The sequence below is a fragment of the Protopterus annectens genome, chromosome 3.part0 (assembly GCF_019279795.1).
Source record: "Protopterus annectens isolate FY-2018-M chromosome 3.part0, PAN1.0, whole genome shotgun sequence".
NCBI lineage: Eukaryota > Metazoa > Chordata > Ceratodontiformes > Protopteridae > Protopterus > Protopterus annectens.
This window is the reverse complement of record NC_056731.1, coordinates 434,592,699-434,612,344: the sequence shown is the minus strand read 5'-3', so window position 1 is coordinate 434,612,344 and position 19,646 is coordinate 434,592,699.

The following is a 19,646-nucleotide window of genomic DNA, read 5'->3' as shown; positions in this document are numbered from 1 at the left end:
CAGTACTCCACTCCAAACGACTCAAAGCCAGTAAAACTCCAAAATCGAAAGCACGATATATTCAAGAAGAATTTTATTGACGTTAGCGCTTTCACAGGTACCCCTGCTTCATCAGACGTTACAAATAAATCAACTCCATGCAGCATTATATACCAAATTTTAAAATACATCATTTCCTGTTCAACCTCACTTCCTATTAAAATAAGACAAACTCTGCCTTAAAGTGATACTAATCCTATAAACATCAGCCACACACATAAAACTAAATTAAACAACTAGACGTCTTTCAAAACTAATATTTGACAAACATAATAAAATCCTTAATCAAACAGACAATGTATATATAAAATCAGTCACCTGACAGGTAGAAAATAAAAAATATGAAAATAAAAAGTAAAACATCTACTAGCAGTCATCATGTTGTAGTCATGCTATGCTTCATATCATGACCAGGATCTGATATCTAAAAATTTTTATACAAAACACAGGAAACAGTGCCTACTCTAAAAACTAATCACAGATATCCTGAACTAAGGTGCATATATGTTAACCATAAAAATACAATAGCTAAGATAACGTAGTAACAATTATATCATCTCAACCTGTCATAATAGAATAGTGCTTTCAACACATTGGCCATTAAGGTCCACATAGGACCTAGTGTTTAATAGATCTCTTTTTTAACCATGGTCTCAAAGGAACACTTTCATTCAGCCCTCGTTCACGATGGGCTGCAAGGCACAAAATCCATTCAATCTCTGATAACTCAGTTTGATTTACTAGATCCCCCCCCCCCTTGAACTCACTTTCTGTACATGTAATACTTGAAACATAAAAGTGTGCTGGGCAAATTGTAACATGTGCTTAGAGATTGCTACAGGTGTCCAATCTATTATAGCAATAAAAGTGATCCCGAATCGTCTCTCAAGGAACGATTGGTCTTACCTACGTAAAACCTGAAACATCTTTGACAGGTAGCGACATACACAAGATTCCTTGGGTTACAATCTGCCTGACATCTGATCTGCCAAAGCTTACCGTCGTTGGAATTCCTAAAAAATCTGGACGTGTCCACATAGGGACACTGGGGCATGATCCACACCTTCTGGTACCTAGGTCAACTGCTGTACACTCCGACATATTCAAAGAAGATAGATTAGGAAAGCACAATTCTTGTTTTAAACTTTTAGAGTTGTTGAAAACATATCTCGGACAGTTTCCTACTATCATACATGTATCCTTGTTGGTGGTCAGAATGTTCCAATTGTTCATTATCACATTCTGAACCATTCCCAAATTTTTAACATAAGGTAAAAGTATCTGTTGTTGTGTGTTAGCTGTACCACATACCTTCCTGCTATATGAATGTTTATGATCTGAATAATATGGCTTGCCCTTACTATTCCTTAATCTAACAACATCATTGCATACTGTCTCAACCACTGTAGGATCATAACCCCTGCTATATACATCATGTCTCAGTTTATTTAATTCCTGATGGAAAGAGGCATCATTAGAACAAAGCCTGGATATCCTCAGTCCCTGTCCTTTAACCACATTGGTAAAAGTTCTGGGGTGGTGCATGCTATCAGCCTGCAAAAATGACGTCCTATGGCATTCCTTCCTGTAGACGTTGGTATTGTAGATACTGCCTTCACGGACTATAGTTACATCTAAAAAATCAATGGATTCAAAAGAATGATCCATCGTAAATTTCAGGAAACAGTCCAATCCATTAATATATTCCAAAAAGGATCCCAGCTCTGCCACAGTGCCCTGCCATAGGAGAAAGAGGTCATCCACGAACCGTCTATAAAAGACGACCCGTGGATTGGATAACAAGACCTATATATATATATAGCTGCCATTGAATATTGTTGTTAATATAATATTCTATTATTTAATTATTAAGCATGATTTTTAAGCATGTTTTTATATTTTAAATATATGTATTAATATATTTATAAATTGACTAATAGTTTTTTTAAAAATGGGAGGGATGATTGAATTCATTGTATTAATTGTTTAGATCATGTGATTAGGGAAGACTATTTAAGCACATTTAGTAGACTGATGTATTTGTCTGATGAAGTTGGGTTAATAAACTTGACGAAAGCACTAACATTACACAGTGAATCGGTATTCTTTGCTATTTTTGTTGGCTTTAACAGATGTTTTATGCCAGCTTGAGGGCCACATGTCACGATTAGAGAGTCAGCCTGGCTCTGCGACTCAACCCCCAGCACAGCCACCTTCGGGGCTGTGAAGGTGCAGTGGTGACTGCCCATGGGTGGGGACTTCAGTCCCACTGTTACCACTAGGGGGCTTGTGGGCTTCTGATATCCCAACACCCCTCCCCATCAAGGCATTTACCCCCACATGTGTCATATACCACCCCTGTATGCATCTTGTTTGTCTTGTCTGTTAACCTACACAACCTACCTCCCCAAATATACCTGCTACCCCTCCCCAACATCCCACTCTCACCTGAAAAAGAAAAGAAAAAGGGCAATCTGTTCCCACAAAAAAATATTGCCTCATACATAGCTGTCTATATCGCACACATGTTCACTGGACGCATGAAATCCAGTTTAGCATCACAACTTATTACTGTTGTCCTCATACCTCTCCCAGGGGTTTGAGTGTCCAAATCTACCTCCAAATGCAGTGTATATGCACAGCTGTTGCTGTAGAAGAAATGGGCAGCTATGGACCTTCCCTACAACCTTCCTGCACATCCCTGGCTATTTTCCCTACTGTCTTTCACTCTGTGCCCCTTTATTCACCACTTTCCTATCAACCTCTTTTTTCTTTTCTTTTAAAGAAAGCACGGGGTAAGCGGCAGTAAGCACTTTTAAGCAGCAGTAAGCGGGTTTAAGCCTGTTTATGCGGGGGTAAGCAATGCCTACACAGGTTAAGCAATTTAGAAGCTAACTGAGTATAAAACACTGTAACCGGAAGTTAGCAATGCTTACCTCTGCATAAACCCACACAAGCCCACTTACAACTGCTTTAAAGTGTCTTAATCACTCTGTATCCAATGGTCCGTGTTCTGCCCAGCAACAAAATAAACATACTTTGCAAGGCTCAATCCCAGGACCCTGCACACCATAGACAAGGTAATTGACCACTAAGCCATGACATATATACATAACTCTGATGTTTTCAGAAACATATCATCCAGCCCAGTCTTGCACCAGTACAGAGAATGTATTCCAACATTTAGATGTGTGTGTGTGTGTGTGTGTGTGTGTGTGTGTGTGTGTGTGTAAATATATTAATATCTAAACAGATACAACATATCTATATATATATATATATATATATATATATATATATATATATATATATATATATATAAATATGCATATATATAAATATATATGAACATATATACATGCAAATGCCTACATCGACACATATATATGTCTACACCTATATGTCCACATATACACAGCAAGTTACATATATGTACACAGATATATATCTATGTAGGTATATAAGGACATAGTTATATATATGTAAGCAGATATATATCTATATAGGTATATATGGCCAGACATCTGTAGATAGCAATGGTAGAATAACTAAAACATATATGTCCGCATGCACCATTAATGGGGTTGAGAGGCCCCAAACAATATATGTCTTGTATGAATAGGTATACTCCCCACAGCCAAACATGTCTGCCCTGCAATACACTACCAAGTGTTGCAGATCCCATAACCAGGACCTGACATGACATGGGCACATCCCACCTGTATGAGGATACATATACACAGACACATATATGCAGATACAGATATATATATATATATATATATATATATATATATATATATATATATATACGGGTCTATGTTAAAACATCGAAAGTGCCGTTCATCGAACAGCACTTTCACGAACCAACTTTAGCGAAAGTGCATAACATTGAACATGCACGTTCGCTAAAGTAAACAAAAAAATTAAAAAACACACACAAAAAAATATAAACACTATTATGCAGGGGGGCAAGCCTCCCTGCACCCCCCACACCCCTTCTACTTTAATATTCTAACTCCGAGATTGCACTACATTGGGGAAAAGGGAATATTCCATTATGCCCACTGTACCGCGATCTCCACAAAAGATTTGTTAGTTGTACATCAACAGAATATGTTGATGTACAACTAACAAAACATGCAAACTGCATGTTTTTCATTTTTTACTTTGTTTTCGCGAAAGTGCATATTTGATGTTATGCACTTTCGCTAAAGTCAGTTCGTCAAAGTGCAGTTTGATTAACTGTACTTTCAACATTCTGACAAGGACCCATATATATATATATATATATATATATATATATATATATATATGCATGTGACTACACATACACACTCAGCGATATGTACAGTAAGATACATATGTAGAAAGTGCACACAATATGGAACAGCCACTATGCCTACAGTCAACACCTTCACAACTGGACACTGTATGGGCCACCCATACAAATGCCAATCATTGCCTACAACATATACCCACAGAGAGGTCATAGGAAAAACACCACACTCAGGTTTGCAGAAATGAAAAACCTTTATTTGTGTACTATTACAGTTCTATACCATGTCATATAGCTGTTCAGACACTGACATCCATATAAACAGAGTAATGCAACTGTGAAACAGTTATACTAATACAGTAGTCTGGAAAGGTTCACAACTGTTGCTGTCCAGGCCAAGCCCTTCAAATTGTACAATAGTAAAGACAGACTGGCCCACAGGATAGCAAAAAATCAACAGTAAGTAATGCAGGTGTATAGTTCGGCAGCCTCTATCTACACTCTGTACAAAATCACTAGGTGGTAAAGACTTTAGTTGACAAAATGGGATGTAACTGTTACATAACAAGGCATAACTGACACCATCACAAGCACACTGATAAACAGAACAGTCTGTATTGCAGGAGGCAATAGGTCTGCATTAACCCAATTTATGTAAGTAATGTAAATGTAGGTGAAGTGTATGGTACTGTACATCCAGATACCATAAGGCAACTCATCCCTGATTTGTAACAGCCTAGGTTATTTATGGTGCATCCCCCCTAGACTCAATAATACAGGGCCATATACCACTGTTACATACACTGGCCTCTGGAGTGCATAAGGGCATACATGTATTTTGTAAGTGAAGCCCACACATATATGTCCCCAGCCCCCCCCCCCCCGTATGTGTGGGGGATACAACAGCAGTGGATGGATGGCAGCAATGGCAGTGTGATATACTCACAGCTCACTACAGAACAACCCCTGACAGCATGTCATATGTGCAAAGCTTGATATGTAGGTGGGGGAACACAGGCCAGTATGTGGAAACCTGTTGCCATACACTAAGCAAGTCGCTGGTGTTACAGGATAGTCTGCAACATACTCTTAGTCAGGGAATTGAGGACAGAAACATAAATAGATGTAGCCATGTACTGATAGCACTCAACACACACACACTGCCAGTGAAATATCTAGCACAGGACCTGTGTGGTGGACAGACAAAATATGATAGGCACACCTCTGGCCACCAAGAGGATAGGCCCACAGTTGAGAGCTATGCAAACAGACTGCATTCCAAGGTAAACTAGTATGTACCCACATAACCTGTAACACCAGTACTATACAAAGCATAATACAACTCTACTTACACTCTGTCTGTAGTTCTGGAACCTCCTACATATATGTTGCTGGCCTGAGTGTGCCGGTTCTCCTGTAAGAGGTATTGCTACCTGCTGTCTGTAACACTGATGCCCACACACAGGAAGGATGTCCATCACACAGGAAAGGTAAAGCGACCATGTCCACATGATGTAGGGATGCATAGTAGGTGGTTGCCATGACAGTGGTAATTGGAAGTACTATACAGCAAGCTGCATGCAGTTAGCAAGTGGAGGACACTGATTGGTGCAGAGGTCATCACCTTCATGTGCATCACCTACTAAAACCAGGCTGCAATATTTTCAAAGCAGCTCAATCCATTTACTGGAGAGATAGGGAAAGAGAGAGAGAGGGAGAAAAAAAAATAAAGACAAAGCTCTTCAAACTAAAAGCTAAAGTCACAGGCATTTAGCCAGCTGCCATTCAACAAGACATCATTCCCACAGCAGGTATATGAAGTATATATACATGTAATAGAATGTAGTCCCTGGTCCATCATAATGGGATAGATGATGTGGAATGAGTTATATGTGCCATCAGGTGTTGTGATGATGTTCAACTGAACAACTGTTATGGACAATAGTGTCTGTCCCTGTGGGTAGTGGGCCATAGCCATTAACTGTACAGGTCAGCATTGACAGACAAGATGTAAGTCATCATAGTACGTGTTGTGTAATGGGAAGTATGTATATTACGTGGCCAATAGCTGGTGGTGGAAGTAATGTCATTATGATGGACATGTGGGAGCCACAGCCCAACACTGGCAGGATACTCAGGTGTGTAATAGGGTTACCTGCAATTGGGTCCTACATATACCCCCCGATGTCAGTCCATGTCCATATGTGGCACCTGTCTGTGTTGTAGCAAGGCAGACCAGTGCAGCTGTGCAGGAAGGTATTGTGAGATTGTGGAGCTGATATCTGAATGTACCCCACATATAGGTATGCATATGTTTAAATATGTCACATATATAACATATAAATATATATATATATATATATATATATATATATATATATATATATATATATATATATATATATATATATTAGCATATATGTCCAGAAATATACACATACCCATGTGTAGACATATATATATATGTGCATATATATATATATATATATATATATATATATATATATATATATATATATATATATCACATATATATATATTACATATATCTAGACATATATAGATATATACCTATATGCACATGTCTACATATATACAAACATACACACAGACATATATGTATGTAAAGACATATCCCCTATATTACTACCACAGTGATGCATGCTATTTGCAAGGCAGTAGCACACATAGCAATACACATAGATATCTACAGCTGGCAGTGTATGCACCATGGATGAGTATGTCACATGTTAGTCCCTTGTTGGCACCACATTGCCCACGTCTGTGAAGTATGCAATGGGAATATGGGGGAGTATGGCAGGTACACATGTGGAGGTGGTCAGGATTGGTAGATATAGAGGACAGTCTACAGGGGTGGTATGTGACACATGTGGTGGGTAAACGCAGTGGATGGTGTGTGTGGTCTGTGATGTGGACACCCCATGGGCCCCAATATGGGCACAATGAGAACAAGCCTCCCACCCATTGCTACTCACAACAGCAGTCCACGTCGGCTGAGCAGGAGGAGCATGTTGGCACTGTGAATGTGTACTGGGTGCCTCAAACTGATGTAGCACATACCTCATGTGTCTGTGGAGTCCGGTATGGAACAGACTCTAGACCTGAGCTCAGGGAACAGGAACATGTGTATGTCTGTGTGTGCCCTGAGGGGAGGACAACATCCAGTGGGTGGTTCCACCTGATGGTATTGCTGTAACAGCACATGAGGAGGCCCCAGGTTGGGACACACATGTGATGTGGCCAGATATCATGGGCAAATGAGTGTGGAGAGGTGGATCTGCTGACCAATAGAACATATACATGTTATTGTGTCACTGTTATAGAACATATGTTGGTAGTAATAGTCTACACAATCCTGGTACATGTCCAACAGCATGTATATATATTATCCCCAATAACACAGACTGTCAGATGTGCAGCAATCTCAAAGCAGCCATACCACTGGCATATATGTAACCATAGTGGCCCTGACAATGGTATACAGGTGAATAGTCTGTAACAGGCCAGCAATTATGGTGTCCACAGGGGGGACATGGCTACAATCACATAGCAGAAGGTGTGGTACAATACAGTATCTGTCCAACCAGTAGTTAGGCTGTAGCCATACATAATGAGTTGTGTGTACAGTCTGTTGAAGCTGATATGGTGGGATGGTGACAGAGATGTGTATTACAAACTGTGGTAACCTTGCCATGTGAGTTGCTCAGACCTGTTTCCATCTTTATGTCTTTCAGCCAAGATGGCACATGCATTGTTGCCCACCTATTCCAATGCTGAGAATGAAGTGTTGATAGCACACATTATCCAGCACCATCTACTGCTGTTTGGCAGGCACGCACATGAGCAGCAGGAGCAGACCACCCTGTGGAATGACCTAGTCCACAGGGTCAATGATGAACTGCACAACCACAGTTATGAGCAGGTCTGGCATCATTGTACTGACCTGCTTTGCAATGCCCATCGGTGTGCTGCTGCAGTCCGGGGGGATACCCTCACCACAGGTGGGGACCATGCCATCCATCCCCCACGACACATGTGGAGGAGCTCCTGGCCAGCCTTGGGGCACCTGCCCATCCAGACAGTCAACAATCACTGGACTCCTTTGTGGAGGTGGATGTCAGCCACACACCGGCCAAGGAGCATGCAGGTAAGGACACAGGGCACATCAGTAAACCACTGTTGCCTAAACATCTGCATTGGTACAGATAGATAATGCATATCTGACATGTCATAGATATATTGTGTTGCTGCATTGTAGTAATAAACAGATGTTCAGATGTGGTAGTATCATGGGAATGCCCCATTGATGTATGGTAATATTGCACCCAGCCTGTAGCACTGCCACATGTGTGGCCACTGACATTGCATCTATCACCATCTTTTGTAGGTCCCTCTGGGATAACAGGAAGGCAGCAGCCTGTAGCTGGTGAGTATGTTTTATGTAGATGCTTGCCAACACACCAGGCATGTAATGGTGATGGTATATTCCATGCACACATCTAACACACCTATCCTGAATGCATGCTGTAAATGTGCATGTACTGTTGCTGTGAAATGCATGGTCTCACAGGGGTGACCATGATGGGGTATTGGAAGGGTATGTCAGACACCTGCATAACTAACTAACATCCTGTCATTGCAGAATGTGTCAACAGGGAGTAACATACTGGTGGTAGACATGGCCTACAGTAGTGGCATGTTCTGAACAACACCCATATACAGTGCAACACCAGTGTATATACCTGTAGGACAATGGCAACTGCTACAGAGCTACACTATGGCATAAAGCATTACAGTAGTACACATTATCAGCTGGGTCTAGGCTGCAACATGTGGTGTCCAGTGTATTGGACACTGCAGAGTGACACACATGTGTAGAGCTTACTTGTCATGCATCTGCATAAAAGCTGAAGGAGGGGGGAGCTCAGCATGACACACCAGTTCACTGTAGCAGGGACCCAAAGAATGACAGGAATGAGTCTATCTGCACATAATCAGGTTCAGGACCTGTGGCAGCCATAACCCTTCCCACATATACCCCTGCCAGGAGCAGTGACTGCTGTAGTACATACAACTAGAGATGTAATAAACTGTTATGATAAGAGTGTGCACACATATGCCCACATGGTGTGTATGCATTGTGGTCAGCAGCCACACACCTAACACAATCTGTAGACATTGCATGTGAAAATACAGGACATATGTCACATACCAGGCCTGTGTACTGCTAAGATATGTGGTGATGTGGTCCCATGGCAGATCAAGGATGTGTGTATAAAATCAGTAAAGGTGTGTACTCCCCCCATAGCCACAGTATGCTCTGAAGGTTGTCAGTGTAAAAGTATTGCAGTGGTCATATATGGTCTGTTGATGTTGACAGCTGTAAATCAGGCATTGGGCATTCACCAATGACAACTGTCCACACATCATCCCAGTTATGTGTTGCTGAAAAATATTGAGGCTGTGAGAAATAAAGCTGACATAACTGACACAGTACCGCACATTCCACAATGGTTGTATACCTGTGAGTTGTGGTGCACAGCACATGGCAGGGTGCAGAACAGGTGCAAAGCAATACTGTGTACATGGGTGCAGTGGTATCCAGGGGAAGGAGCATCACCTATTAATACAGCACATGCATCACACACATGTATACTGTTGCTAGCATGGATTGACTGTAGCTGAACTGCATGCTGTTATGTACCATATGTTCTGCATGTTGGCAGATGGGCAATAGGAGGACTGTGTGTACTGTCATTGTGAAACCTCACCTGTATGTTTGTGTGTGTGTGTGTGTGTGTGTGTGTGTGTGTGTGTGTGTGTGTGTGTGTGTGTGTGTGTGTGTGTGTGCATCCTGGTGGTTAGTTAGTTTGTCTGCATAGTCACTCTGGTTAAGTGGAGGGATGTAGATGCATGTCGGATGCGTGTGTGCATGTGTGTGTTTGTGTGTGTAACCATGTATGTACATGTGTGATTGTGGGGTGTTCATACGGTTGTACCTCCCTTTGGGACCATGCAGTACATGGACTGCTACATTACACACAAGGAATACCTGTCATGTGTTTAATCACAGGACAGTAAATAGTATAATATTGTCTGTAGCTTGGAACAGGCATCCAGAGGGAAGGTAGACTCCAGCTACACACTTAATACTGCAGTCAGCAGAGAGATCACCTACTACCCACGTATGCAGCTCTACAGATGCATTGGAAAAGTACTAGTCAAAACCAGGGAGTGTATCCAAATATTACAATTGTCACATTATGGGCTGACAGAGCAGCATATCTGGCATGTACTGAGCATTACATGCACATGACACACCAGTGGGAGGTAGTATGGATACAACATAGTAGCCCACACATATGGGACCATGCACATCATTTCCAGGTATACAGAGGGTGCATACCGAATGACAGCAGTGAGGCCATGTAAATCCACTACAAACAGGTCAGGCAGATAAAGTAGCAACAGGCCTTGTGTTGTGGCCACTTGTGTGGGCATTTAGAGGACTGTGATGTTAATGAGTGATATCAATGTGTGTATGTTAACAAGTGTGATGCAGGATGGGGTAACACATGGACATATACGTGGGACTGTCTGTAAAGCCATGGTCAGGTAGGTATTACAGAGGTGTGTGTGTGTGTGTGTGTGTGTGTGTGTGTGTGTATGTGTACTGTTAGGCAATGCTGTACTGGTTTTAAAGTGCATTTATTGTTTTCCCCCACAGGTGGTGAGATGGGTCAGGGTCCCTCCTGCGTCTGATGTAGGTGTGCATACAGAGACCATTGATGATGATGATAATAATGTTGAGACACAGGTGGGGTTGTCAGGGGCTGACACTGCACCAACACTTGACATTCCCCTTTTATCCACCTCACCCACACACACAGTTTCAATGCCTATATGCACTCCATCACCAGTGGCCATAGTGGAAGGACAGCTGGTGTTCAGTGGCAGTGCACAGGAAAGTGTGGCAACCATGCCTACTGTGTCTGGTGCAGCAGGCATAGCAAGAGGTCCGGCAGGCCACCACATAGGCAGATGTCCCAGGGTGCTTGTGGTAGGGCTGCTGGACATCATGCCCCTGGCAGAGGCGACATAGCTGCTACCAGCATAAGCATGTCTCAGGCTGTCATGGTGGCGCAGGCGTGTATAGAACGTTACCACAGACAGGGCCTCAGGCTGCAGAGGACTGGTCTCACATCTTCAAATGACAATGCCCATGAACAGGCTAGTGCCATCCATGGATTAAATGAGTTCATGGATAGACGGTCTGATGAGATGATGGCCCTCATCAACCATGGTCTGTCCATGCTTGAACATATGGTGGGAGTGTGGCAACGTCCGTGTGGATGTAGGCCAACAACGCCAACAGCTGGTAGTCAACATGGATGTGCCAGGACACCAAGGGGCTCCCATAGTGGCAGTAGCAGCCCTGGCAGTGCAGGGGATGTGCTGTCCACACCACACCACAGCAGGCCACATGCACATGGTCCTGGGCAGTCCCTGGAGGGACCTGGTACCAGCGGACAAATGTCATCAGCAGGTGAGAGTAGCACATCGAAGCCTGTACCTGGACATGCCCACGGAACCCCTGGCAGGCACACTCCACATGTCCGTGGCCAGAGGCAATGAACTGCACACCCTGCCAGGTATGGTCTGCAGCTGTCCATAAGCACCTGTGTAGGGCAGCCACATGGCAGAACTGTGTGCATGTATACCCACACACTATGCAAACACACCTAGGGCAACCTCATACCTACACACACCACATCACCTCAGGTAGCTCCCCAGAGTACACCCCTCACCCACACACATGGTGTCAAATGGATGGCCCACACTCAGCCTCTGGCAAACCTACACCACACCATGTGCATATGATGATACCTGTGCCCCATCCCTGTCATCCATACCATTGATGTAGGGACAGGCTGATATGGTTCTGATGCACATGGTGACTGTACAACAGTGTACCAAAGTACTGCAGTGTACTTGTTGCAGGGTGTAGAGTGTGATGCATATTTGGCAGGTAGTGTAGCCATCCAGCATTGATGCATTATAGCTGTTAGTAACACTGGTTGATTGCAGTCCCTATAATGTTATCCATTTGAGTTGCAGGTGTACATGTGTCAGCACAAGGATGGTCTGCAGTCATATTCCACAAAGGGGTATGTCACTGTGCTGACACCATGGCTATGACATATCTGGGGTATAGTCAAACACATTTCACAGGTTACTAAACCGGTTATTGCCTGTGCCACATGGACAGGTGGCCCGCTGAGGTGTGTATACCCTGCAACATGATGTAGACCCATCCACATATATGCACACTGTTACTTGCCAACATTGGGGCTAGACCCCTACCTAGCTATGCCGTGATACTGATGTGTGTGGCTTACATTGCACACACCACACAGAGTTTAGGGTGAGGTGTGTCCCAGGTTGCATGGTACATGCAGAACATTCCCCGACATGTACAGTATGCTACTGGGGGATGTAATGGGTGTGTTTAGATGATACATAGTGTGACATACCATCATATACACATTTACAGACACATAACAGTCAGACATGCATTTGAGATACCAAGGCCAATTGCTGCTAACTAACTTGACCATGTCTCCAATGTGTTACAGGTAGGCTGCACAATCACATGCCTAACTGGCTTGGATTGTGGTAACAGTTACCTGTATGATTGATGGTGACAGTGGTAACCATTACATGGTACATGGGACATATACCTGGTATACCTTGGTGCAAAAACAGTGTACACAGCACTCACATCCCCCACTAGATATTGTACTCCCTGAAACCCATGATGACACTCTGCCATACCCACCATCACACATTGGCTGTGACTGTGCTACAATCCATAGTATACCCCAACATTGGTACTACAGGGATATGCATGTCATGCACATGCCACATGCATAGTAGGGCATCAATCAACCATAGGTTTCCAGTACTGGATACCTGCCATCTGCACATCTGTACAGGGACTGACAGTCATCAGCTTGGCAGGTAGCTATGCAGTAGCATGAGTGCATTGACAGGCCAGTAAGGGGTATATACTGTGATACAGCTCACACACCAAGGATACAACAGGGAGCCCTTGGTGTCCAGCCATGCTCGCAGGTGTGCCTGTTGTCAGTATTACATTAAGCACTCTGCTCTTGCCTGGGTTAGCACTGTCAACAGTAGTACTGCCATGAGACACTATATGCCAGTGTGACAGCACATACCCTGGGCTACTTTACCTGCATGTAACACATTACATGGATAACAGTGCTGTGTCCCACACATGACACTCACACCCCTTACTACTGTAATGACAGCACATAGGTATAGGTGCATGTATTGTACATGGCATTACACACAATTATTACAGATTATCAGACTGGGTTGTGTGTCCTGGTTACCAGGTCTAAGCTATGCTTAGCAAGTATCATTGTGCACTGATAAGTGTTGCCTACACTGTGTAAGTGCTTTTACATTTACCCATAGCTTAACACCACTTAGCTTCATGCAAACAAGCGCAAACCCACTTAAAGCTGCTCAAAACTGCCTTAACCACCCTGTATCTGACAGCCCTTGTCCTGCTCAGCAACAAAATGAACAGCCCTTGCAGGGCTTGAACCCAGGACCCTTTACACTGAAGTCACAGCACTTAACCACTATGCCACATGACCACTGTGAAGAGTGCTGCTGTTTTACCAATATATCCATCAATACACATATTGAGTAGTATTGAACATTTGCCTGTAATTCCTAATTTGTGTAGTCCTTGTTATTAATATGACTGTTGAAGCACATATGTTGTTTTATCATAATGTGCACATAGGAGATACATACAGTGAGATACATGTGGGAGGGTATACACAAGCATGATGTTTACTCATGACAGGAATATGGCTGTATACATATAATAGGTCTATATATGTCTACATGTGCATGCACATGTATACTCATACATATGTCTGTATACACATCTGTATAGTGCTACATATATATGGCCATGTGTACATCTCTTTGTATGTGCATATGTGTGTATATATATATATATATATATATATATATATATATATATATATATATATATACATACATATATGTATATATACATATGTGTATATATAGGTATACGTATATGTATATATAGATATGTGTATATAGCTATATATGTATGCACATCCTATGTGCACAGATATGCCTAATTATGATGGTATATATGTAGATATCTATAACTATATGTGCATACATATCTATTCTGATATACCTATGACTGTCAATATATCTGTCGATATCCATACGTATATGTGCATATGTGTCACTATCTGTATATGTGCAGACATATATTGCTCTGTATATGTATATATCTGGGTGTGTATATGTATATCTATGTATATATACATACCCATCTATATATGTCAATAAGTATATGTGTAATTATATATATAGCTATCTGGATAATTATATGTACATATATTTTCACAATATGTCTTGAACATGGAGTGTAGCCCTACCTCAGCCCCTATAGACCCAACTTCATAGTGCAAGGGGATGTTAGGTATGTATAGCAGGTATATTAGTAGACTATTGCTACTGTATTAGGGATTGTTTTCACAGACATGGTGTGTGTGGGAGGTCACATCTGCTTTTCACATGTGCGCCATTGGCTACTGACAGACATCCTAAGGACATCATAGTACAGTACCGCTGCTAGCACGTAATGCTCCTGTGGACTACAGCAGAGATATTGGCCAATATATGTGGACATTCTGACACACACTGTACAGTCCAGAGGTATACACAGAACCCTTTAGTGCAAAACATGTGAACCAAGCCAGACAATATGGATGTTAACAGCATGGGTATAACACATAATGACTGGTATATATTTGCCCCCATAGGTTATACATTCACACACCCCTGTCTGTCCTGACACATAATAACTGCTGGTACAGGGGTGCCATGGCCACATACTACCCACTAGATATTGACATACATCTGTACAGCATCCCACTGCTCTGTCTGACATAGATGACTGCTAAGGGAGGCCCAGCAGCAGTACATCTAGCAAGTATCTGGACATGACATCTCACTGGGTAAGTACACTAAGCTGCTAGGCATGTAACAAAGCACTGTGCAGGCTACAGGCAGACTGGCTCAACACTGGCCTACATCTCCTATGGGGAATGCACATGTACCTGCATATATAGCAGGCTCTACAGGCATGTCGCAGCACAGGTTAAGATACACCTGTGTGAAAGTGCACAACCACAACCAATGTGAACACAGCCACAGCCACAAATGATAAGCTAGCATAATATTACAGTATATGGACTATCTGTTCAACACCATCCTCATATGTGCCACTCACACACTAGCCCTTCACATACTGGGCTGCTACACAGTGTGGTCTGGTGCCTGTCTGTGGTATGGGACATGTATGTGTAGGGCCCTACAAACATGTAATCCAATACAGTAACATACAGTGGAGCAGCATGTAACATCAGATAGGATGAGACCTAGAACAATGAAACTACTACAGTCTGAACAAAGGCCAAAGTACATATTAACAATGCACACCTGTCGACATTCACAATAAGTACACAGACCTCAGTACTGTACAAACAACCACAGAATGTCCAGGATATGTCCTCAAATATAACCTCTACTGTACATAACATGTGTAGCAGTCTGCTATCTCATGGGCTTGTTATCAGATATGATGACACTAATTATGGTGTACAGCACATATGCACCTCTTAATGCATGACATATGTACAAAGGTTGACAAAGTTGTGGCTGGAAGCACATACACAGGGCCAATATTGACATGTTGCTGCGATAACCTCATACATTTACAGTTGTAACAATGTTTGTTGCAACATATGTCCTAAAAGGGATATGAAGTCAGTAACTGTCACAGCTTTCACCATCTACAGACCACAATCCTCACACTACCTTCTGCAGTTCACAGATTGATGCTCTGTGGGTAACACATGAAACCAAAGGCACCACACACTGCCCAGTCTGCAGATGACTCTACAGATGGGGATTCCTCATAAACATAGAACTGACATGGCAGGTATTAAAACATGTAGGACAGCCATATCCACACACACACACACACACACACACACACACACACACACACACACACACACACACACACACTGTTAAACCAACATTACTCAAAATGCAGTATAGCAGCACTTACAGTCTGTAGTCAGGTCAGGCACATCCCCTCCGGTGTGTTGCCCAGTTTCCATAGTGCATGTTGTTAGAGGTAAATCTCCAATCCATCTGAGATGCTGTTTGCCAAATAACAGATCGAGTTCCTGCTTACAGTGAATGAAAATGCCCAACACCAACATGATGTTCCTAGATATTGGAGTATGTTTCCATGCAATTGGCTATGGGAATGTTACCACAGCTGTTCCACATGCAGTCAGCTAGGGAAGGGCTGCAATTCCTTCAGAGGCCATCAGCTGATCATGAGCATCACTTAAAATACACATGCTGCTGCCTAAGCAAAGCAGGTGTAGGTCTCCTCATCCACCAGAGATGGAGTGAGAGAGGCAGACAGAGGCAAAAACAAGTCAGGAAGGGGTGGGAGAGTAAAACTTAAGCATGTCTGTGTCACACACCTACCAGCACAGGGTATCAAACCCTTGACAACTATGTAGTGCTATCACATTTCTATGGAGTTACTGGATGTGCCACATAGGTTACATGCTGTGGAGTCCTCAGAACGTATATGTGATGGTAAGTGTAGCTATACGGTAGGTGTAGTACATGTGCCTGTCTGCATGAGCAGGTGCCAGCGTTAACACAACCACATTCTCACAGGAATGCACACACATTGACACACTTAGCAGGTTCAGGAATACCAGCAAACAAAAGGAAACCAAACTAATGAAGAAATAGAGAGTATACATGGCTTAAATGAAACAGGAGATTTGGCACACTTCGCAACTTAAAAAACAATACGATACTTTATTGTGGATAAGCTGTAGAGAGCAATCTCCACCTTCATCAGATCACAAAATGTGTCACACTCTCCTATTTATGCAAATCAATCACAATCATTTAAAGAAATAACACATTTAACACATTTAATACAATAAGAGAATAATAGATTGTTGATCCACCTCATTGTCTAAACCATTATTAAGTAAACAGTTTACAAATGTTTTATAAAGATATATTTTTAAAATGTATATTTTGTTTTATTTTGTTTTTATATTTATATGTTGTGTTTATATATATAATGAATGTTATGATATCTGAATGCATTAGTATAATGACCATAAACAAGCCCATTACTTTTTATGGTCTTTTGATTCATGAATTGGTTTAGATAGTTAAATAAATAAATAAATAAATGAATAAATAAACCAAGATGGACACTCATGCTTGTTTAAAACTGCAAGTAATAAAAAGACGCTTCATAGTAACCAGTTTTTAAAAAGTCATCATATGTAACATATATACTATAAAATCTATAAAAGTCTAATGTTAATGAATGTACAGTGAAAATAGTCTACCTTTAACAATACATTAAGGCAGCATGCTTTTAATATAATATATGTGTATAAGACTATCATAACTGTTAACATGGGAAATTTATACAAAGCTAAGGAAGAAAAGGAACAGTTAAACAGTTCCTTTTCTTCCTTAGCTTTGTATAAATTTCCCATAAGCTTAGTTATGATAGTCTTTATACACATATATATTAAAAGCATGCTGCCTTAATGTATTGTGGTTTCTTAGGTAGACTAATTTTCACTGTACATTTCATTGTACATTAGACTTTTATAGATTTTATAGTATATATGTTACATATGATGACTTTTTAAAAACTGGTTACTATGAAGCGTCTTTTTATTACTTGCAGTTTTAAACAAGCATGAGTGGTTCATCTTGGTTTATTTATTCATTTATTTATTTATTTATTTAACTATCTAAACCAATTCAATTGAATCAAAAAGACCATAAAAAGTAATGGGCTTGTTTATGGTCATTATACTAATGCATTCAGATATACATAAGCATTCATTATATATATAAAAAACACAACATATAAATATAAAAACAAAATAAAAACAAAAATATACATTTTTACAAAAATATATCTTTATAAAAACATTTGTAAACTGTTTACTTAATAAGAATGGTTTAGACAATGAGGTGGACTGGTCAACAATCTATTATTCTTTTATTGTATTAAATGTGTTAAATGTGCTAATTATTTCTTTAAATGATTGTGATTGATTTGCATAAATAGGAGAGTGTGATGTTACATTTTTTGTGATCTGATGAAGGTGGGGAGATTGCTCTCTACCAAAAGCGCTTATCCACAATAAAAGTATCGTATTGTTTTTTTGAAGTTGCAGAATTTGTGCTCCAAGTCTCCTGTTTCATTTCGCTCGCTATTGCCACTCTCTATTTCTTCATAGGTTCAGGAATACAACTCATCACTAGTGAGATTGCCACAACACATTACAATGCAGGTATCACATTCACCACAGGGGTCATACGGAGGTTATATGGGCAAAGGGTATGGGGAGGTGTCTGACATCAGACAGCATGCTTCAATATGCCCGTGGGGGTTGTAGTGAGTGTGAATGTGAACATACGCATCATACAACACACACACACACACACACACACACACACACACACACACACACACACACACACACACACACACACACACAGACACGGTGTCAGTACTGACATGCATTGGTGCATTGATTCACGGTTGTGTAGTGGTCAACTGTGCCAGATGGCTATACAAGGCTAGGTGATGGGTAAACCTTGGCATCAGGCCACATGACAGTGGTCTGCATTGTGGTTCAGGGGTTTAGCTTCTTGATTTGCCCACACAGGTGGGTATTGTATTCACCATCCAGTCACCTGGGTGACTATTGCATGTGGCCAATGCTGTGCATTGCTTGCCATGTGTGTGCTCCTTAGTCCATGACATGGACAGTGTCTGTGATGTGCACACCTCCCACATGCATGCACAGTGACATGTGGAACTGTACCTGGCGTGTCTGGCCCATGCTGTGTACACAGATTATCATCAGATGTGCCAGTCCTGGCCTCATGTGGCAGGAACTGGTATTGGACAACAGGTTTACCCTGCACCTACATTGATAGCATGCTAATGGCATTCACTGATGTCAGTGGCATCTGTCCATACAGAGTATGTTTTCAGGCATGGTATGTCCTTTATGGGTCACATTTGCCAGCACCACAGGTGTTGCAGGTGTCCAGTGGGGAATATGGAGAAGGT